Raw genomic sequence first — 18384 nt, 5'->3', positions numbered from 1 at the left:
ACCACCATGCCTGGCCTCCAGAGAAACACTATTTTTCCATTAAATCTTTAGCCCCAGTGTGAACAATTTCTTCTTTGCTTGGTTTCCTTTATCACAGCTGTGAAAGGCTGAAATTTTTAAAAAAGACTTGAAAAAATATGGAGGAAGAACACAAGGGAAATAAAGAAGTACATGAAACAAAAAATAATCAAGCTCCCAAAGAACTTGTTTCTAATTCCACACTAGTTAACTTGCTTATAAAGTTCTTAAGCCATGTCCCATATCTTTGTCTACTTAGATATTTGCACTTCGTTTCCTAGGTACCTGCCAATACAACTTCCCAGACACCTTGACTGCTTTCCCATCCTCCATGTGGCAGGCAGGTACCAATGTATGGATAAGGATGATTTGTCCTTCCTTTCCTTTCTTCCTTCAAGTATTCACACCCCCAACTCTATATGGCTATCAGCTCAGTTCTAGCTTCCTATCCGACATTTTTTTCCACAACTGATTGGTGACTGACATAACTAAAACTACTATATTACTGCTGTCAGGTGAGACCCTGACAGCAGTAATATAGTAGTAACATAAAGCCTTGTTGAATTCTTTTATTACAGACTCCTAAAAAACAAAAATTGCTGAGAATTACAGGGCCTTTTGTTGTAGACGTGTCTCTATGAAAGTCTTTCTCTATAGATCTGAATTCTCAGGGAAAAGGCCAATATTAGTTTTCCATTGCTGTGTAACAACTTACCACAAAAGTAGCAGCTTAAAACAACATTCATTTATTGCCTCACAGTTCTGTAGGTCAGATATTCAGGCATGGTATAGCTGGCTTCTCTGCTCAAGGTCTTATTAGGCCAAAATTAGGGTGTTGGCTGGACTACATCCTTTTCTGGAGACTTCAGGGAACAATCCACTTCCAAGCTCATTTACATTGTTGAAAAATTCATTTCCTTGTAGCTGTAGGATAGAGATCCCTATTTTCCTGCTAGCTGTTGACTGAAGACAGCTTTCATGTCCTAGAGACTGCTTCCTCAATCAACAGTTTACAACATGGGTGTTTGTTTTATTACAAGCCAGCTGGTGCACATCTCTCTGAATTCCACTTTTGCTCCCAGTTGGAGAAAACTCTACTTTTAAAGGGCTCATGTGTGATTAGGACAGGCTTACTACTAGATAATCTCTCTATTTTAAGATCGATTATGCCATAAGATTTAACCTAATCGTAGGAATAAAAAACCTCATCTTCACAGCCCCGGGAATTTTGCAGGGCATGTACACTGGCGGAGGTGGGGGAGGAATCTTGGGGGATACTTTACAATCATACCTGCAACAAGGGTATGCTATTTTCCCTTTTTAAAAAAGTTCCTTGAATGGTTGATTCTCCATTTAGAATAAAGGCTGAATGCAGTACAGCAGTGTTTCCCAGTTGATGTCCCACAAACAGGTAAAAGGTAAGATTAAATATTGGTTCCCTCACACCTTGTGAAGATCACTTAGAGCCTGGGTCGCATGAGCCACTCACTAGTCTCAGTGAACTCGAACTGTGAGCTGCCTTGGTCACATACTCCAAGAAGCTGTGCTAAGACTAGAATTTTCTATGTGTGATTGACATGAAAAAGGTCAGGAAGCGTGAATGCAGTATTTTTAGAAAACAAAAGCAAGTTATTCAGACCAATATGAATGGCTCTAAGAACTTAAATCTGATAACTACTCTAGACAAGAGCAGTAGGATATTTTACTGTACCTTCAATGGGCAAGGTGATATTTAGAATATAAACATGCTAACCGAGATTTGTGGGTGGGATGGACATTATACTTTAGTTAAAACTGAATTGATTTATGCATGAAGCAATACTTATAAATCTATGTTAATGGGCATGACATGTATAAAGATGTAATTTGTGACAATAACAATACAAAACATGAGGAAAACAGCTGTATAGGAGGAGAGTTTTGTATGCTATTGAGGCAAAGTTGATATTAATTCAAACTAGATTGTAATAAAATTTAAGATGTTAATTGTAATCCTCAGAATAACCACTAAGAAAAAACCTAAAAATACACAGAATAGGAAATGAGAAGGGAATTAAAATGGTACACTACAAAAAAATCAATTGAACGTAAAAGAAGGCAATACTGTTGAAATTGAGGAGAAAAAATGGTACAGCCACTGTGGAAAATAGTGTGGCAATTCCTCAAAAAAAAACTAAAAATAGAACTACCATATGACCAAGCAATTTTACTCCTAGGCATATATCCAAAAGCCTTGAAAGCAGAGGCTCAAAAAGAGACTTGTACACCAATGTTCATTGCAGTGCTATTCACAATAACCAAAGGGTGGAAACAACCTAAATGCCCATCAACAGATAAATGGATAAACTACTCATTCAGTGAAAGAAATGAAGTCTTGATGTATGCTACAATATGGATGGAGCTTGAAGATATTATGCTAAATGAAATAAGCCAATCACAAAAGGAGAAATAATGTATGGCCTCACTTACATAAAAAGAAAAGACAAATGTACAAAGACTAAAGTTTATTAGTGGTTACCAGGGGCAGGAGAGAGGGGGAATATGGGGATTAATGGTGATGGAAAAATCACACTGCTAAGGGTAGTGTTGCACAGTCAATTATTGTAATTCCTGTCAATATGTTGGACAACTGTAAAAAGTTGAATTGGTAAAAGTTGTGTGATAGATATATTTAAAACAATGACAAAAAAAAGAGTAGCTGCTGAGGCTGCTTATGTACAACCAAACACCACATGGGATTTGGTTCCTTGTTTGGAGGTTTAAGGTCATGGTTTCATGGGACATACCAGTTAATTGGACTAATAATGTATTTAGTGCTTCTGTTCTACCTCCTAATTCGTTTCATAGTGCCTGGGGCCTTAAAAGCTTGCAAGTGGCCATCCAAGGCACAACAGTTGTTCTCTATACACCTGGAGCAACAGAGGAAGAAGGGGAGTCAGGAATAGGAGACGGATATGGAATGTGTGGCTAATTGCCTCCAAGAAACGCTGCCTCCTTTGCCATAAGACCAGAAGAACTGGATGATGCCTGGCTACTATTATTGAACATTTTGATCAAAGAACCCATAGAAAAATCCTGATCAAAAGGGGGAAAATGCCAAATAGAATGTAAAATTCTTATAGACTCTAGACTTTCTGGATCCATGAAGGGTAAATGAACCCCTGAAATTATTGCCCTGAGGTAATCTTTGAACTTTGAACCAAAAATATCCCATGAAGTCTTCTTTAAACCAACAATAGTTTAGCTTAACTAGTAAAAAAGGTCTACCTTGAGCATTACGCTCTTTTAAGAATAAACTATATGGTATCAAATTGACAACAGCAACTCAAAAGATTGGATGGGAATCTTAGGAGGCAGTGGGTTTATGTTAATGAGGGAGGAATAACTCAGAAAAGGAGGATGAGAATGGTTGTACAACTCAAAGAATGTAATCAATGTCACTAAATGGCACATGTAGAAACTGCTGAATTGATGTATGTTTTGCTGTATATATTCTCAACAACAACAAAATAAAATTTAAAGAAAAAAATTGAGAAGCAAAAACCTACAGTAACTATTTTAACTGTAAATAGGTTAAACTTTCAGGTAAAAGGTTGAGATTGGCAGAATGGCTAAAAAAAAAGTTTAACCATATGCTATTATATATATATATATATGATATATAAAATATTTATTTAAGTACAAAGATAAAAATAGGTTGAAAGAGGAAAAAGATACATCATCCAAATAGTAACCAAAAGAGAGCTGGGGTGGCTCAGATAAAATAGGCTTTAGGTAAAAAAAAATTGTTAGAGTAGACAAAGAAGCACATTATATAGTGATCAAAGCATCAAACAATCAAGAAGGTATAACAAATATAAAAATATACGCCCCCAACAACAGAGCCCCAAAATATATGAAGCAAAAATTGACAGACTTGAAGAGAGAAATAGAGTTCTACAATAATAGTTGGAGAATTCAATACCCCACTTTCAATGATAGATAGAACAACCAGAAAGGAGATCATTAACTAAATAGAGTACTTGAACAACACTATAAATCAACTAGACCTAACATATGTGGAACATACCACACAACAACAGCAGAATAGACATTCTTCTTAAGTGCACGCGGAAGATTCTCCAAGATAGACTAATGTTAGGTTCCAAAACAAATCCCAAAAAATGTAAAAAGATTGAAATCATATGTGATGGTTAATTTTATGTGTCCGCTTGGCTAGGCTATGATTCTCAGTGGTTTCACCAGACACTAGTCAAACATTGGCCAGGCATTGCTGTTCCATAGTGTAATGTAATCACTTTCCATGATACGATCTGATATGATCAACCTATTAGTTGAAAAGGGAGAGTCATTGGGGGTGTGGTCTCATATAAATGAGTATTTACATGGGTGTGGTCCCATATAAATGGATATTCTGGCAGAGCTCACTTTCAACTCTGTACTCTTTGACACCTCACCTACATATCTCAGAGCATAAACCTGCAGAAGTCTCCGGCCTGCCATTTGACCTACAGATTTTGGACTTGCCAGTCCCTCCCCACAATCCCATGAGTCATCAGAGGTCTCCAGTTTGCCACCTGATCTATAGATTTGGGACTTGTCAGCCCACCCCCCCCCCAATTCTGTGAGCCAGCAGAGTTCTCCAGTCTGCCTCCTGACCTACGATTTTGGAACTGCCAGCCCCCACAATTGCATGAGCCATTTCCTTGAAGTAAATCCATCTCTCTCTCCCCCTCTCCCTAGTTCTGTTTCTCTAGAGAACCCCGACTAAGGCATCATACAAAGTATTTTTTCTCACTACAATGATATGAAGCTAGAAATCAATAAGAGAAAGAAAATTGGAAAATTCATAGACTAGTAGAAATCAAAGAACATACTCTTAAACAGCCATTGGGTAAAGAAATCACACAAAAAATTGGAAAATACTTTCAGATGAATGAAAATGAAAGCACAATATATAAAAAATAAGTAGATAAAGAATTTACAAGCTTTAAGGTAAATACTATTTACTTTAGAAGAAAATCTCTATCATTTGGAGGAGAGCCAAGATGGTGGAATAGACAGATGCTTCCGGCAAGCCCTCTTTACAACAAAGACCAGAAAAAACAAGTGAAATGAGTGACACGCTAGAAGCCCTGAGCATCAAAGGCAAGCTTAGAAAATGAACACTGGAGCACAGGGAGGAAGAGACGGTTCAGAAGTGGAGAGGAGTTACCGGACCTGAATTGTGGGGAGCCCTCAGGCACCATTCCTGGAGCGGCAATGGCAGGCTGGTACTAGCCTTTGCCCGCAGTTTCCTCAGGGAGAACCATCCAGCCACAAAGCCTACTCACACCTCCGGAACCAGGGAAGAACAGCGCTCTTGGCAAAAGCTAAGTACTTGTGTATATTTCACCATGCCACCCTGCCCCCAAGCTGGCTTAGGCGGCTGATTTCCCTGGGCCTGAGATATGCACAGTTGAGCACCTAGAGCCAGCCTCCCAACCTTGGAGAAGGAAAAAATTTGCATTTGGGGGAAAAGATAATTTGCCAGCTCCACTAACCAGGGGAGCTCAGGACAGAAGCGGCTCCTGTCCAGGCATAAACAATCTGTGGACTTTGAGCATATTTCCCCTCTGCATGGACCTGTGTAGGCCTATTTCAGGAGAATAGGCCCTTGTTGACAGACTCCAACAGTTTCATCTGTGTGGAGGAGAGGTGGGTGTTTGATGTTTGACATTGCTTTGCCTATTAAACAGAGTCCTCACCTACCCACATCAGGGGACTAAGGACTGGTAGCTCCACTCATGTCGCCCAACCACCCCTGACAGGGGTCCAAGGATAACTGGTACCTCCCAGTCCTTACAACCAAAACCTTTGGGTGTCCATGGTCTATCTGCAGAACCCACCCACTTGCACGCTCTAGAGAACAGGGACATGCTTTCCTCAGAGACACTTGGGGGTTGGTTCTCATCCCCCTACCTTGTTCATAGCATGACCCCCTGCTGCAACCAGATACCAGCACCTATACCAATCACCCCTGCCCCTCTAAGACCGTAGGACAGAGCCTGTACCACATAATGGACAATCAGCTACCTGGACACCTGAGCCGAATTCATACAAGAAAAGTGAATGGAATCCTTGACTGATATACTGATAACAGGTCTAGCCAGTTGGGGACAGGACGTCAGAGCTCCAAAGGTGAAAATAATCAAGCTAGCACCCTCAAGCAACCCGTTTGGGCATATCCAAACAAAACAAAGCAAGAAGCTATGACACAGTAAGCAAACATAAACTTATACAATAACACAGATGGTTCAGAGACAACAGTCAATATCAAGTCACATAAAGAAACAGGCCATGATCACCACAACAAGCTCTCAAAACAAAGAATCAAGGGGTCTTCTACATGAAAAAGTGTTCCTGGAATTACCAGAAGCAGAATACAAAAGTTTAATATACAGAACTCTGCAAGACATCAGGAAGAAAATAAGCCAATAGGCAGAACAAGCCAAGTAACACACAGATAAAGCAGTTGAAGAAATTAGAAAGATTATTGAGGAACGTAATGAAAAATTTAAAAAGCTGGAAAAATCCATAGACAGACAGCAATCAGAAATTCAGAAGATTAACAATAAAATGACAGAAGTAGACAACTCAATAGAAAGTCAGAGGAGCAGAATTGAGCAAGTAGAAGCCAGAATTTCTGAACTTCAAGATAAACCACTTGGCACTAATATATATCAAGAAAAACCACATAAAAGAATTTTAAAAAATGAAGAAACCTTAAGAATCATGTGGAACTCTATCAAGAGAAATAAACTACAGTGATTGCAGTACCAGAACAGAGAGGGATAACAGAAAATACAGAGAGAACTGTTGAAGATTTGTTGGCAGAAAACTTCCCTGATATCATGAAAGATGAGAAGATATCTATCTAAGATGCTCATCGAACTCCACATAAGGTAGATGTTAAAAGAAAGTCACCAAGACATATTATAATCAAACTTGTCAAAACCAAATATAAAGAGAGAATTTTAAAGCAGCGAGGGATAAACAAAAAGTCACCTACAAAGGAGAGCCAATAAGAATAAATTCAGACTACTCAGCAGAAACCATGTAGGCAAGAAGGCAATGGGATGGCTTATTTAAAAACAGAAGGAAAAAAATTGCCAGCCAAGAATCATGTATCCAGCAAAACTGTCTCTAAAATATGAAGGTGAAATTAGGACATTTCCAAATACACAGAAGTTTAGGGAATTTATAAAAACCAAACCTAAGCTACAAGAAATGCTAAAAGGAGTAATTCTTTGTTTAGAAAATCAATAATACCAGGTATCAACCCAAGACTAGAACACTGGGCAGAGAAATCAGAAGTCTACCCAGACAGGGAAATCAAAACAAGATTAAGAAAAAAAAAAACTCAAAACAGGGTAACAGCGATGTTATTATATAAAAGAAGACAACATTAAAACAATAAAGAGGGACTAAGAAATGTAATCATTGACCTTCCATATGGAGAGGAAGATACAGCAATAAAAAGAAATAAAAGATAGGTTAAAATTTAGAAAAATAGGAGTAAATAATAAGGTAACCACAAAGGAGACAAAGTATCCTACTCATTAAAATAAAATACAAGAAATAAATAGAGACTCAGCAGAAAAAAAACAACAACAACAAATATGAGGAAGGGACAATATATAAAGATAATCTACTCAGTACATAAAATTAAGTGGGAAAAAGAAACTGCCAACAACACACCAAAAAAGACATCAAAATGATAGCACTAAATTCATACCTATCCGTAATTACACTGAATGTAAATGGACTAAATGCACCAATAAAGAGACAGAAAGTGGCAGAATGGATTAAAAAACATGATCCATCTATATGCTGCCTACGAGAGACACACCTTAGACTTAGAGACACAAACAAACTAAAACTCAAAGGATGGAAAAATATATCAAGGAAAGAACAATCCAAAAGAGCAGGAGTGGCAATATTAATTTCTGACAAAATAGACTTTAAAGTTAAATCCATCATAAAGGGTAAGGAAGGACACTATATAATGACTAAAGGGACAATATAACAAGAAGATATAACCATATTAAATATTTATTCACCCAATGACAGGGCTGCAAGATACATAAAACAAACTCTATCAGCATTGAAAATTGAGATAGACAGCTCCACGATAATAGTAAAAAAAAAAAAAACACACCACTTTCGGTGAAGGACAGGACATCCAGAAAGAAGCTCAGTGAAGACATAGATCTAAATGCCACAATCAACCAACCTGACCTCATAGACATATACAGAGCACTCCACCCAACAGCAACCAAGGATACTTTCTTTTCTAGTAAACATGCAACATTCTCTAGAATAGACCACATATTAGGTCATAAAGCAAGCATTAGCAGAATCCAGAACATTGAAATATTACAAAGCATCTTCTCTGACCATAAGGCCACAAAAGTGGAAATCAATAAAAGGAAAAGCAGGGAAAAGAAATCAAACACTTGGAAACTGAACAATACCCTGCTCAAAAAAGACTACATTATACAAGACATTAAGGATGGAATAAAGAAATTCATAGAATCCAATGAGAATGAAAACACTTCTTACCAGAACATTTGGGACACAACAAAAGCAGTGCCAAGAGGTCAATTTATATCATTAAATGCACACATATGAAAAGAAGAAAGGGCCAATATAAAAGAATTATCACAACAGCTTGAACAAATAGAAAGCAACAAAAGAAACCCTCAGGCACCAGAAAAAAACAAATAATAAAAATTAGAGCAGAACTAAATGAAATAGAGAACAGAAAAATGATCGAAAGAGTAAAGAAGACCAAAAGCTGGTTCTTTGAAAAAATCAGCAAAATTCATAAACCATTGGCCAAACTGACAAAAGAAAAACAGGAGAGGAAGCAAATAACCTGGATAAGATGTGACATGGGCAATATTACAACAGATCCAACTGAAATTAAAAGAATCACATCAGATTACTAAGAAAAATTGTACTCTAACAAATTTGAAATCCTAGAAGAAATGGATGATTTCCTACAAACACACTATCTACCTAAACTAACACAAACAGAGGTAGAACAACTAAATAGACACAAAACCAAAGAAGAGATTGAAGAGGTAATCGAAAAACTCCCAACAAAAAATAGCCCTGGCCGGAAGGCTTCACTGCGGAGTTCTACCAAACTTTCAGAGAAGAGTTAACACCACTGCTACTAAAGGTATTTCAGAGTGTAGAAAAAGACGGAATACTCCCAAACTTATTCTATGAAGCCACCATCTCCCTGATACCAAAATCAGGTAAAGACACCACAAAAAAATAAAATTATAGACCTATATCCCTCATGAACTCAGATGCAAAAATCCTCAACAAAATTCTAGCCAATAGAATTCAACAACATATCAAAAAAAAAAATTACCATGACCAAGTGGGATTCATACCAGGTATGCAGGGATGGTTCAACATTAGAAAAACAATTAATGTAATCCATCGCATAAATGAAACAAGAATCACATGATTTTATCAATTGATGCAGAAAAGGCATTTGACAAAGTTCAACACTGATTCATGATAAAAACTCTCAGCAAAATAGGAATAGAAGGAAAATTCCTCAACATAATAAAGGGCATTTATACAAAACCAAAGCCAACATCATCCTAAATGGAGCCTGAAAGCATTCCCCTTGAGAATGGGAACCAGACAAGGATGCCCTTTATCACCACTCCTATTCAACATTGTGCTGGAGGTCCTAGTCAGAGAAATTAGGCTAGACAAAGAAATAAAGGGCATCCAGATTGGCAAGGAAGAAGTAACAGTATCTCTATTTGTAGATGACATGATCTCATACACAGAGAATCCTAAGGAATCCTCAAGAAAACTATGGAAACTAATACAAGAGTTCAGCAGAGTATCGGGATGCAAGATAAACATGCAAAAATCAATTGGATTCCTCTAAATCAACAAAAAGAACAACAAAGAGGAAATCACCAAATCAATACCAGTTACAGTAGCCCCCAAGAAGATAAAATACTTAGGAATAAATCTTACCAGAGATGTAAAAGACTTATACAGAGAAAACTACAATACACTTCTGCAAGAAACCAAAAGAGACCTACATAAGTGGAAAAACATACCTTGCTCATGGATAGGAAGACTTAACATTATAAAAATGTCTATTCTAACAAAAGCGATCTATACATTTACTGCAATTCCAATCCAAATTCCAACGACATTCTTTAATGAGATGGAGAAACAAATCACCAACTTCATATGGAAGGGAAAGAGGCCATGGATAAGTAAACCATTACTGAAAAAGAAGAACAAAGTGGGAGGTCTTACTCTACCTGATTTTAGGACCTATTATACCACCACAGTAGTCTAAACAGACTGGTACTGGTACAACAACAGATAGATAGACCAATGGAACGGAATTGAGATTCCAGACATAAATCAATCCACGTACGAACAGTTGATATATGACAAAGACCCGAAGTCAGCTAAATGGGGAAAAGACTGTCTCTTTCACAAATGGTGCTGGCATAACTGGATATCCATCTACAAAAAAATGAAACAAGACCCATATCTCACTTCATGCACAAAAACTAACCCAAAATGGATGAGAGACCTAAACGTAAACTCTAAAACAATAAAGATCATGGAAGAAAAAATAGGCACAACTTTAGGAGCCCTAATACATGGCATAAACAGGATACAAAACATTATAAAGAATGTAGAAGAAAAACTAGATAACTGGGAGCTCCTAAAAGTCGAACAGTTATGATCATTCAAAGATTTCACCAAAAGAGAAAAAACATTACCTACAGACTGGGAAAAAGTTTTTAGCTATGACATTTGTGATAAGCCCCTGATCTCTAAAGTCTACACGATATTGCAAAAACTCAACTGCAAAAGGACAAATAACCCAATAAAAAATGGGCAAAAGATATGAATAGACACTTAACTAAAGAAGACATTCAGGTAGCTAACAGATACATGAGGAAATGTTCATGATCATTAGCCATTAGAGAAATGCAGATCAAAACTACAATGAGATTTCATCTCACTCCAACAAGGCTGTCATTAATCCAAAAAACACAACATAATAAATGTTGGAGAGGCTGTGGAGATATTGGAACACTTCTACACTACTGGTGGGAATGTGAAATGGTACAACCACTTTGGAAATCGATTTGGCTCTTCCTTAAAAAGCTAGAAATAGAACTACCATAGGATCCAGCAATCCCACTCCCTGGAATATATCCTAGAGAAATAAGAGCCTTTACAGGAACAGATATATGCACACCCATGTTTATTGCAGCACTGTTTACAATAGCAAAAACATGGAAGCAACCAAGGTGCCCATCAATGGATGAATGGATAAATAAATTATGGTATATTCACACAATGGAATACTACGCATCGATAAAGAACAGTGAGGCATCTGTGAAACATTTCATAACATAGAGGAATATGGAAGGCATTATGCTGAGCAAAATCAGTCAGTTGCAAAAGGACAAATATTGTATAAGACCACTATTATAAGAACTTGAGAAATAGTTTAAACAGAGAAGAAAACATTCTTTTGTGGTTATGAGAGGGGGAGGGAGGGCAGGCGGGAGAGGGGCATTCACTAATTAGATAGTAGATAGGAACTACTCTAGGTGAAGGGAAAGACAGCACACAGTACAGGGAAGGTCAGCACAATTGGACTAAACCAAAAGCAAAGACATTTCCGGAATAAACTTCGAGGGCCACCGTAGCAGGGGCAGGGGTCTGGGGACCATGGTTTCAGGGGACATCTAAGTCAATTGGCATAATAAAATCTATTAAGAAAACATTCTGCATCCCACTTTGAAGAGTGGCGTCTGGGGTCTTAAACACTAGGAAGCAGGCATCTAAGATGCATCAATTGGTCTCAACCCACCTGGATCAAAGGAGAATGAAGAACACCAATGACACAAGGTGATTATGAGTCCAAGAGACAGAAAGGGCCACATGACCCAGAGTCTACATCATCTTGAGACCAGAAGAACTAGATGGTGCCCGGCTACAACCGATGACTGCCCTGACAGGGAACACAACAGAGAACCCCTGAGGGAGCAGGAGAGCAGTGGGATGCAGACCCCAAATTCTCATAAGACCTGACTTAATGGTCTGACTGAGACTAGACGGACCCTGGTGGCCATGTTCCCCAGACCTTCTGTTGGCCCAGGACAGGAACCATTCCCAAAGACAACTCTTCAGACATGGATTGGACTGGACAATGTGTTGGAGAGGGATGCTGGTGAGGAGTGATCTTCTTGGATCAGGTGCACACTTGAGACTATATTGGCATCTCCTGCCTGGAGGGGAGATGAGAGGGTGGAGGTGGTTATAAGCTGGCGAAATGGACACAAAAATAGAGAGTGGGGGGAGAGAGTGGGCTGTCTCATTAGGGCGAGTGTAATTGGGAGTGTATAGCAAGATGTATATGGGTTTTCGTGTGAGAGACTGACTTGATTTGTAACCTTTCACTTAAAGCCCAATAAAAACTAAAAAAAGAAAAGGAAAAAAATCTCTATCATTTTTTTAAACAGGAATAATTAAGCCTCTCTTTTTTTTCTATCTTTTAATTTGTATTTTTCCTTATAGCATGGCCACAAGTGACCGCTAAAGTGCCACAAGTATTCATTTTGGGTTTTTAAGAAGTGAGATTTATCCCAGGAAGTCAAGGGTTGTTTAACATACAAAAATCAATCACTGCATACAACACACTATTTAAATGAAGGGGAAAAAAGCCACCACTTGGTTCTCTCAATTAATGCAGAAAAAACATTTGAGAACATCCAAACCTCTTTAATAATAATAATAAAAATCTAAGGAACTAGGAATAAGTGGGAACTTCACAACTTTGTAAAGGGCTTCTATGAAAAACCTAGAGCTAACATCATACTTAATAGTGAAAGACTGTATGTTTTCTCTCTAAGAACAGGAAAAGTCAAGTATGCTTGCTTTCACCATTTCTATTCAACATTGTAATGCAATTTCTAACCAGAGCAATTAGGAAAAAAAAAAAAAAAGAAATAAATGGCATCCAAACTGGAAAGAAAGAAGTAAAACTACTCTATTTGCAGAATACATAAAAAACCATTAGAGTTAATAAATGAATTCAACAAAGCTGTTTTTTTTTGTAGGATACAAGATCAACTCACAAAAATCACTGCTATTTCTGTTCACTAGCGATGAGCAATCCTAAAAGCAAAGGAGGAAAAAAGTCATTTACAATAGCATAAAAAAGAATAAAATACTTAGGAATAAATTTAACCAAGGAGGTCCAGGACTTGTACACTGAAAACTACAAGGCATTGCAAAAAAAAAAAAAAAATTTAAGAAGACCTAAATAGAAAGACATCACTTGTTCATAGATTGGAAGATTTAAGGTTATTAAGATGGTTGTAGTCTTCAAAACTATCTACAAGTTCAATGCAATTCCTATCAAATACCGATGACTTGTTTTGCAGAAAGGAAAAGCTGACCGTAAAATTTACATGGAGTTTCAAGGAACCCTGAATAGCCAAAACAACCTTGAAAAAAGAACCAAGTTGGAGGGCTAAAACTTCCTGATTTCAAAACTTACTACCAGGCAGCAGTAGTCAAAACTAGCATAAGGATAAACAAAACCCATTGCCGCCGAGTTAACTGCCCCATAGGGTTTACAAGGAGTGAATACTGAAGTCGAACTGCCGACGTTTTGGTTAGCAGCCGAATGCTTTACACTGCTCCACCAGAGCCCTGGCATGAGGATAGACATATAGAAAAATGGAATAAAATTGAGAGTACATATATGATTCAGTAAATCCATATGTCTATGGTCAATTGAGTTTCAACAAGTGTTCTTGAGTCATTAAATGGGGAAAGAATCACCTTTTCAACAAATGGTGCTGGAACAACTGGATATACACATGCAAAAGAATGAAGTTGTGCCCTTACTTCACCCATACACAAAAATTAACTCAATCAAAGGCCTAAATGTAAGAGCTGACACTATGAAATTCTTAGAAGAAAACATAGGGGTAAATATTCATGACTTCTGGTTAGGCAATGATCTCCTAGATAAGATATCAAAAGCACAAACAACAACAAAAGCACAGATAAATTTAGACTTCATTAAAATTAAAAACTTTTGTGCATCAAAGGACACTATCAAGAGAATGAAGAGACAACCCATGGAACAGGGAGAAAATATTTGCAAATTGTATATCTGACAATGGTCTAGTATGCAGAATATATAAAGACTTCTTACCACCCAACAACAAAAAGACAAACTAATTTTAAAAAATGGGCACAGGCTATAAATCGATATTTCTCCAAAAAAGATATAAAAATGACCAATAATAACATGTAAAGATGTTCAATGTCATTAGTCATTGTAGTTTTTGTTGTGTGCTGTCAAGTTGATTCCAGCTCATAGCGACCCTATAGGACAGAGTAGAACTGCCCCAGAGGGTTTTCTAGGTTGTAATCTTTATGGAAGCAGATCGCCATGCCTTTTCTCCAACAGAGCTGTTGGTGGGTTCAAACAGCCAACTTTTTGATTAGCAGCCAAGTGCTTAACCATTGTGCCACCAAGACTCATTCATTAGTCATTAGGGAAATTCAAATCAAAACCACAATGAGACACCACTTCACACCCACTACGGTGGCTATGATAACAATAATAAAATGGAAAATAACTAGTGTTGGTGTGGTTGTGGAAAAACTGTAACACACATTGCTGGTAGGAATTTAAAATGGCCCAGCCACTATGGAAAACATTTTGATGGTTCCTCAAAGAGTTAAACATAGAATTTTATATGACCAGAAATTGCACTCCTAGATATATACTCCCAAAGAATTGGAAACAGTTGTTAAACAAAAACTTGTCCACAAATGTTCAGCCCTACTCACAATAGCACAAAAGTGGACATAACCCAAATGATCATCAGTGGACGAATGGATAAGCAAAATATGGTATAGCCATAAAATGGGATATTACTCAGTCATAAAGAGATTGCATTTTTATATATTAACAACAAAAATCCAAAAATAAATTTAAAAAATATTTCAATCACAAGAACATCAATGAGCATAATTGCTTGGAATAACTGTAACAATCAAAATGCAAGACTTGCTCCCTTCAAAACCACAAAACATTGATAAGAAAAATTAAAGAAGATCTAAATAAATAAAGAGACATTTCCTGTTAATGTTAAGACTCACTCAACCTTGTCAAGATGGAAATTCTCCTTAAATTAATCTATAAATTCAATGCAATCCCTATCGAAATCCCAGCAGGATTTTTTTTTTTTTTGGTAGAAATTGATACATGACCTTAAAATTTTATGGAGATAAAAAGGACCTAGACTGGTCAAAACAGTTTTGAAAAAGAACACATTTGGAGGACTTATACAACTCAATTTTGAAACTTACTAAAAAGACAGTGTGCAAGGACAGGCAAATAGATGAATGGAAAAGAATTGAGCCTCCAGAAATAAACCTCAACATTTTTTGACAAATATTCCAGCAGCCTTTCAATGGGGGAAAAGGATAGTCTTTCCAACAAACAGTGCCTGGGGCAATTAAATTTCCATATGTAAAAGAAGAACTTAGGTTCTTACCTCCTACCATGCACAAAAAGCAACCCAAAATAAACCTTAGACTGACATCTAAGAGCTAAAGCTATAAAGAAGAACATACAGGAGGAAATCTTGACCTTAGCTTGGGCAAAGAGTTCTTAGATACGATGCAAAAGTATGATCAGTAAAAGAAAAAAATTGAAAAACTATGATTTTACCGAAATTTAAAACTTTTGCATTTCAAAAGATACCATTAAGGAAATTGAAAGATAAACCACAGACTGGGAAAAATATTTTCAATACATATATATGACAAAGGACTTATATCCAGAATATATAGTCTTACAATTCAATAACAAGAAGACAAATGCCCACATTTTAAAATAGACAAAAGATATGAATAGATATTTAACTAGACAAGATATAAAAAAATTTTTTTTATACAAATGCCTAAAGAGTACATGAATAGATGATCGACATCATTAGCATTAGTAAAATTCAAATTAAAAAAGCACAATGAGATACCACTACATATCTATTAAAAAAAAAAGCTAAAATAAAAAAGACTGGCCATACCAAGTGTTGCTGAGGATATGGTGAAACTGAATTCCTCATACTTTGAAAGTGGGAATATAAAATAGCAAACACCATTTTGGGAAACAGTTTTGCAGTTTCTTAAAAAGTCAGACAAGAGCATACCATGTTGTTGTTAGGTGCCCTCGAGTTGGTTCCAACACATAGCGACTCTGTGTACAAACAGAACGGAACAAGCCCTGGTCCTGTGCCATTTCACAATCTTTGTTCTGCTTGAGCCCATTGTTGCAGCCACTGTGCCAACCCATCTTGTTGAAGGTCTTCCTCTTTTTTGGTGACCCTCTAGTTTACCATGCATGATGTTCTTCTCCACGGACTGATCCCTCCTGATAACATGTTCAAAATATGTGAGACGAAGTTTTGCCATCTTTGCTTCTAAAGAGCATTCTAGTTGTACTTCTTCCAAGACAAATGCGTTCGTTCTTCTGGAAGTCCACGGCATGGTGAATGTTCTTCGCCAACACCATAACTCAAAGGCATCAATTCTTCTTCAGTCTTCCTTACGCATCGTGCAGCTTTCATGTGCATATGAGGTGATTAGAAAACACCATGGCTTGAGTCAGGCACACCTTAGTCCTTAAAGTAGTATCTTTTCTTTTTAAGACTTTAAAGAGGTCTTTTGCAGCAGATTTGCCCAAAGCAATGTATCATTTGATTTCTTGACTGCTGCTTCCATGGGTGTTGGTTGTAGATACAAGTAAAATGAAATCCTTGACTTCAGTCTTTTCTTCATTGATCATGGGGTTGGTTATTGGTCCAATTGTGAGGATTTTTGTTTTCTTTATGTTGGGGTGTAATATACACTGAAGGCTGTGGTCATTGATCTTCATCAATAAGTGTTTTGAGTCCTCTTCACTTTCAGCAAGCAAGGTTGTGTCATCCACATAACGCAGGTTGTTAATGAGTCTTCTTCCAATCCTGATGCTGCATTCTTCTTCATACAGTCCAGCTTCTCGGATTACTGGCTCAGCATACAGATTGAATAACTATGGTGAAAGAATACAACCTTGACGCACAGCTTTCCTGACTTTAAACCATGCAGTATCCCCTTATTCTGTTAGAATGACTGCCTCTTGGTCTATGTACAGGTTCCTCTTGAGCACAATTAAGTGTTCTGGAATTCCAATTCTTCGCAATGTTATCCATGATTTGTTATGATGCACACAGTGGAATGCCTTTGCATAGTCAATAAAAGACAGCTAAACATCCTTCTGGTATTCTCTGCTTTCACCTAGGATCCATCTGACATCAGCAATGATATCCCTGGTTCCCCGTCCTCTTCTGAAACTGGCCTGAATTTCTGACAGTCCCCTGTTGATATACTGCTGCAGCCGTTTTTGAATGATCTTTAGCAAAAGTTTACTTGCGTGTGATATTAATGATATTGTTTGATAATTTTCTAATTCTCTTGGATCATCTTTTTTTGGAATGCGTACAAACATGGATCTCTTCCAGCCAATTGGCCAGGTAGCTGTCTTCCAAATTTCTTGGCATAGACAAGTGAGCACCTCCAGAGCTGCATCCATTTGTTGAAACATCTCAATTGGTATTTCGTCAATTCCTGGAGCCTTGTTTTTCGCCAATGCCTTAGGCGCAGCTTGGACTTCTTCCTTCAGTACCATCAGTTCTTGATCATATGCTACGTCCTGAAATGGTTGAACATCAACCAATTCTTTTTGGTACAGTGACTCTGTGTTTTCCTTCCATCTATTTTTAATGCTTCCTGCGTTATTCAAAATTTTTCCCCGTAGAATCCTTCAATATTGCAACTTGAAGCTTAATTTTTTTCTTCACTTCTTTCACCTTGAGAAATGCCAAGCACGTTCTTTCTTTTGGTTTTCTAACTCCAGGTCTTTGCATATTTCATTATAATACTTTACTTCGTCTTCTCCAGCCCTCTGAAATCTTCTGTTCAGCTCTTTTACTTCATAATTTTTTTCTTTGACTTTAGCTACTCTACTTTCAAGAGCAAGTTTCAGAGTCTCTTCTGACATCCATTTTGGTCTTTTCTCTCTTTTCTGACTTTTTTGATGACCTCTTGCTTTCTTCATGTATGATGCCCTTGATGTCTTTCCACAATTCATCTGGACTTCAATTATTAGTGTTCAATGTGTCAAATCCATTCTTGAGATGGTCTCTAAATTCAGGTGGGATATACTCAAGGTCATAC

Source organism: Elephas maximus, chromosome X, assembly GCF_024166365.1.
Source record: "Elephas maximus indicus isolate mEleMax1 chromosome X, mEleMax1 primary haplotype, whole genome shotgun sequence".
NCBI lineage: Eukaryota > Metazoa > Chordata > Mammalia > Proboscidea > Elephantidae > Elephas > Elephas maximus.
This window is presented reverse-complemented; position numbering follows the sequence as displayed.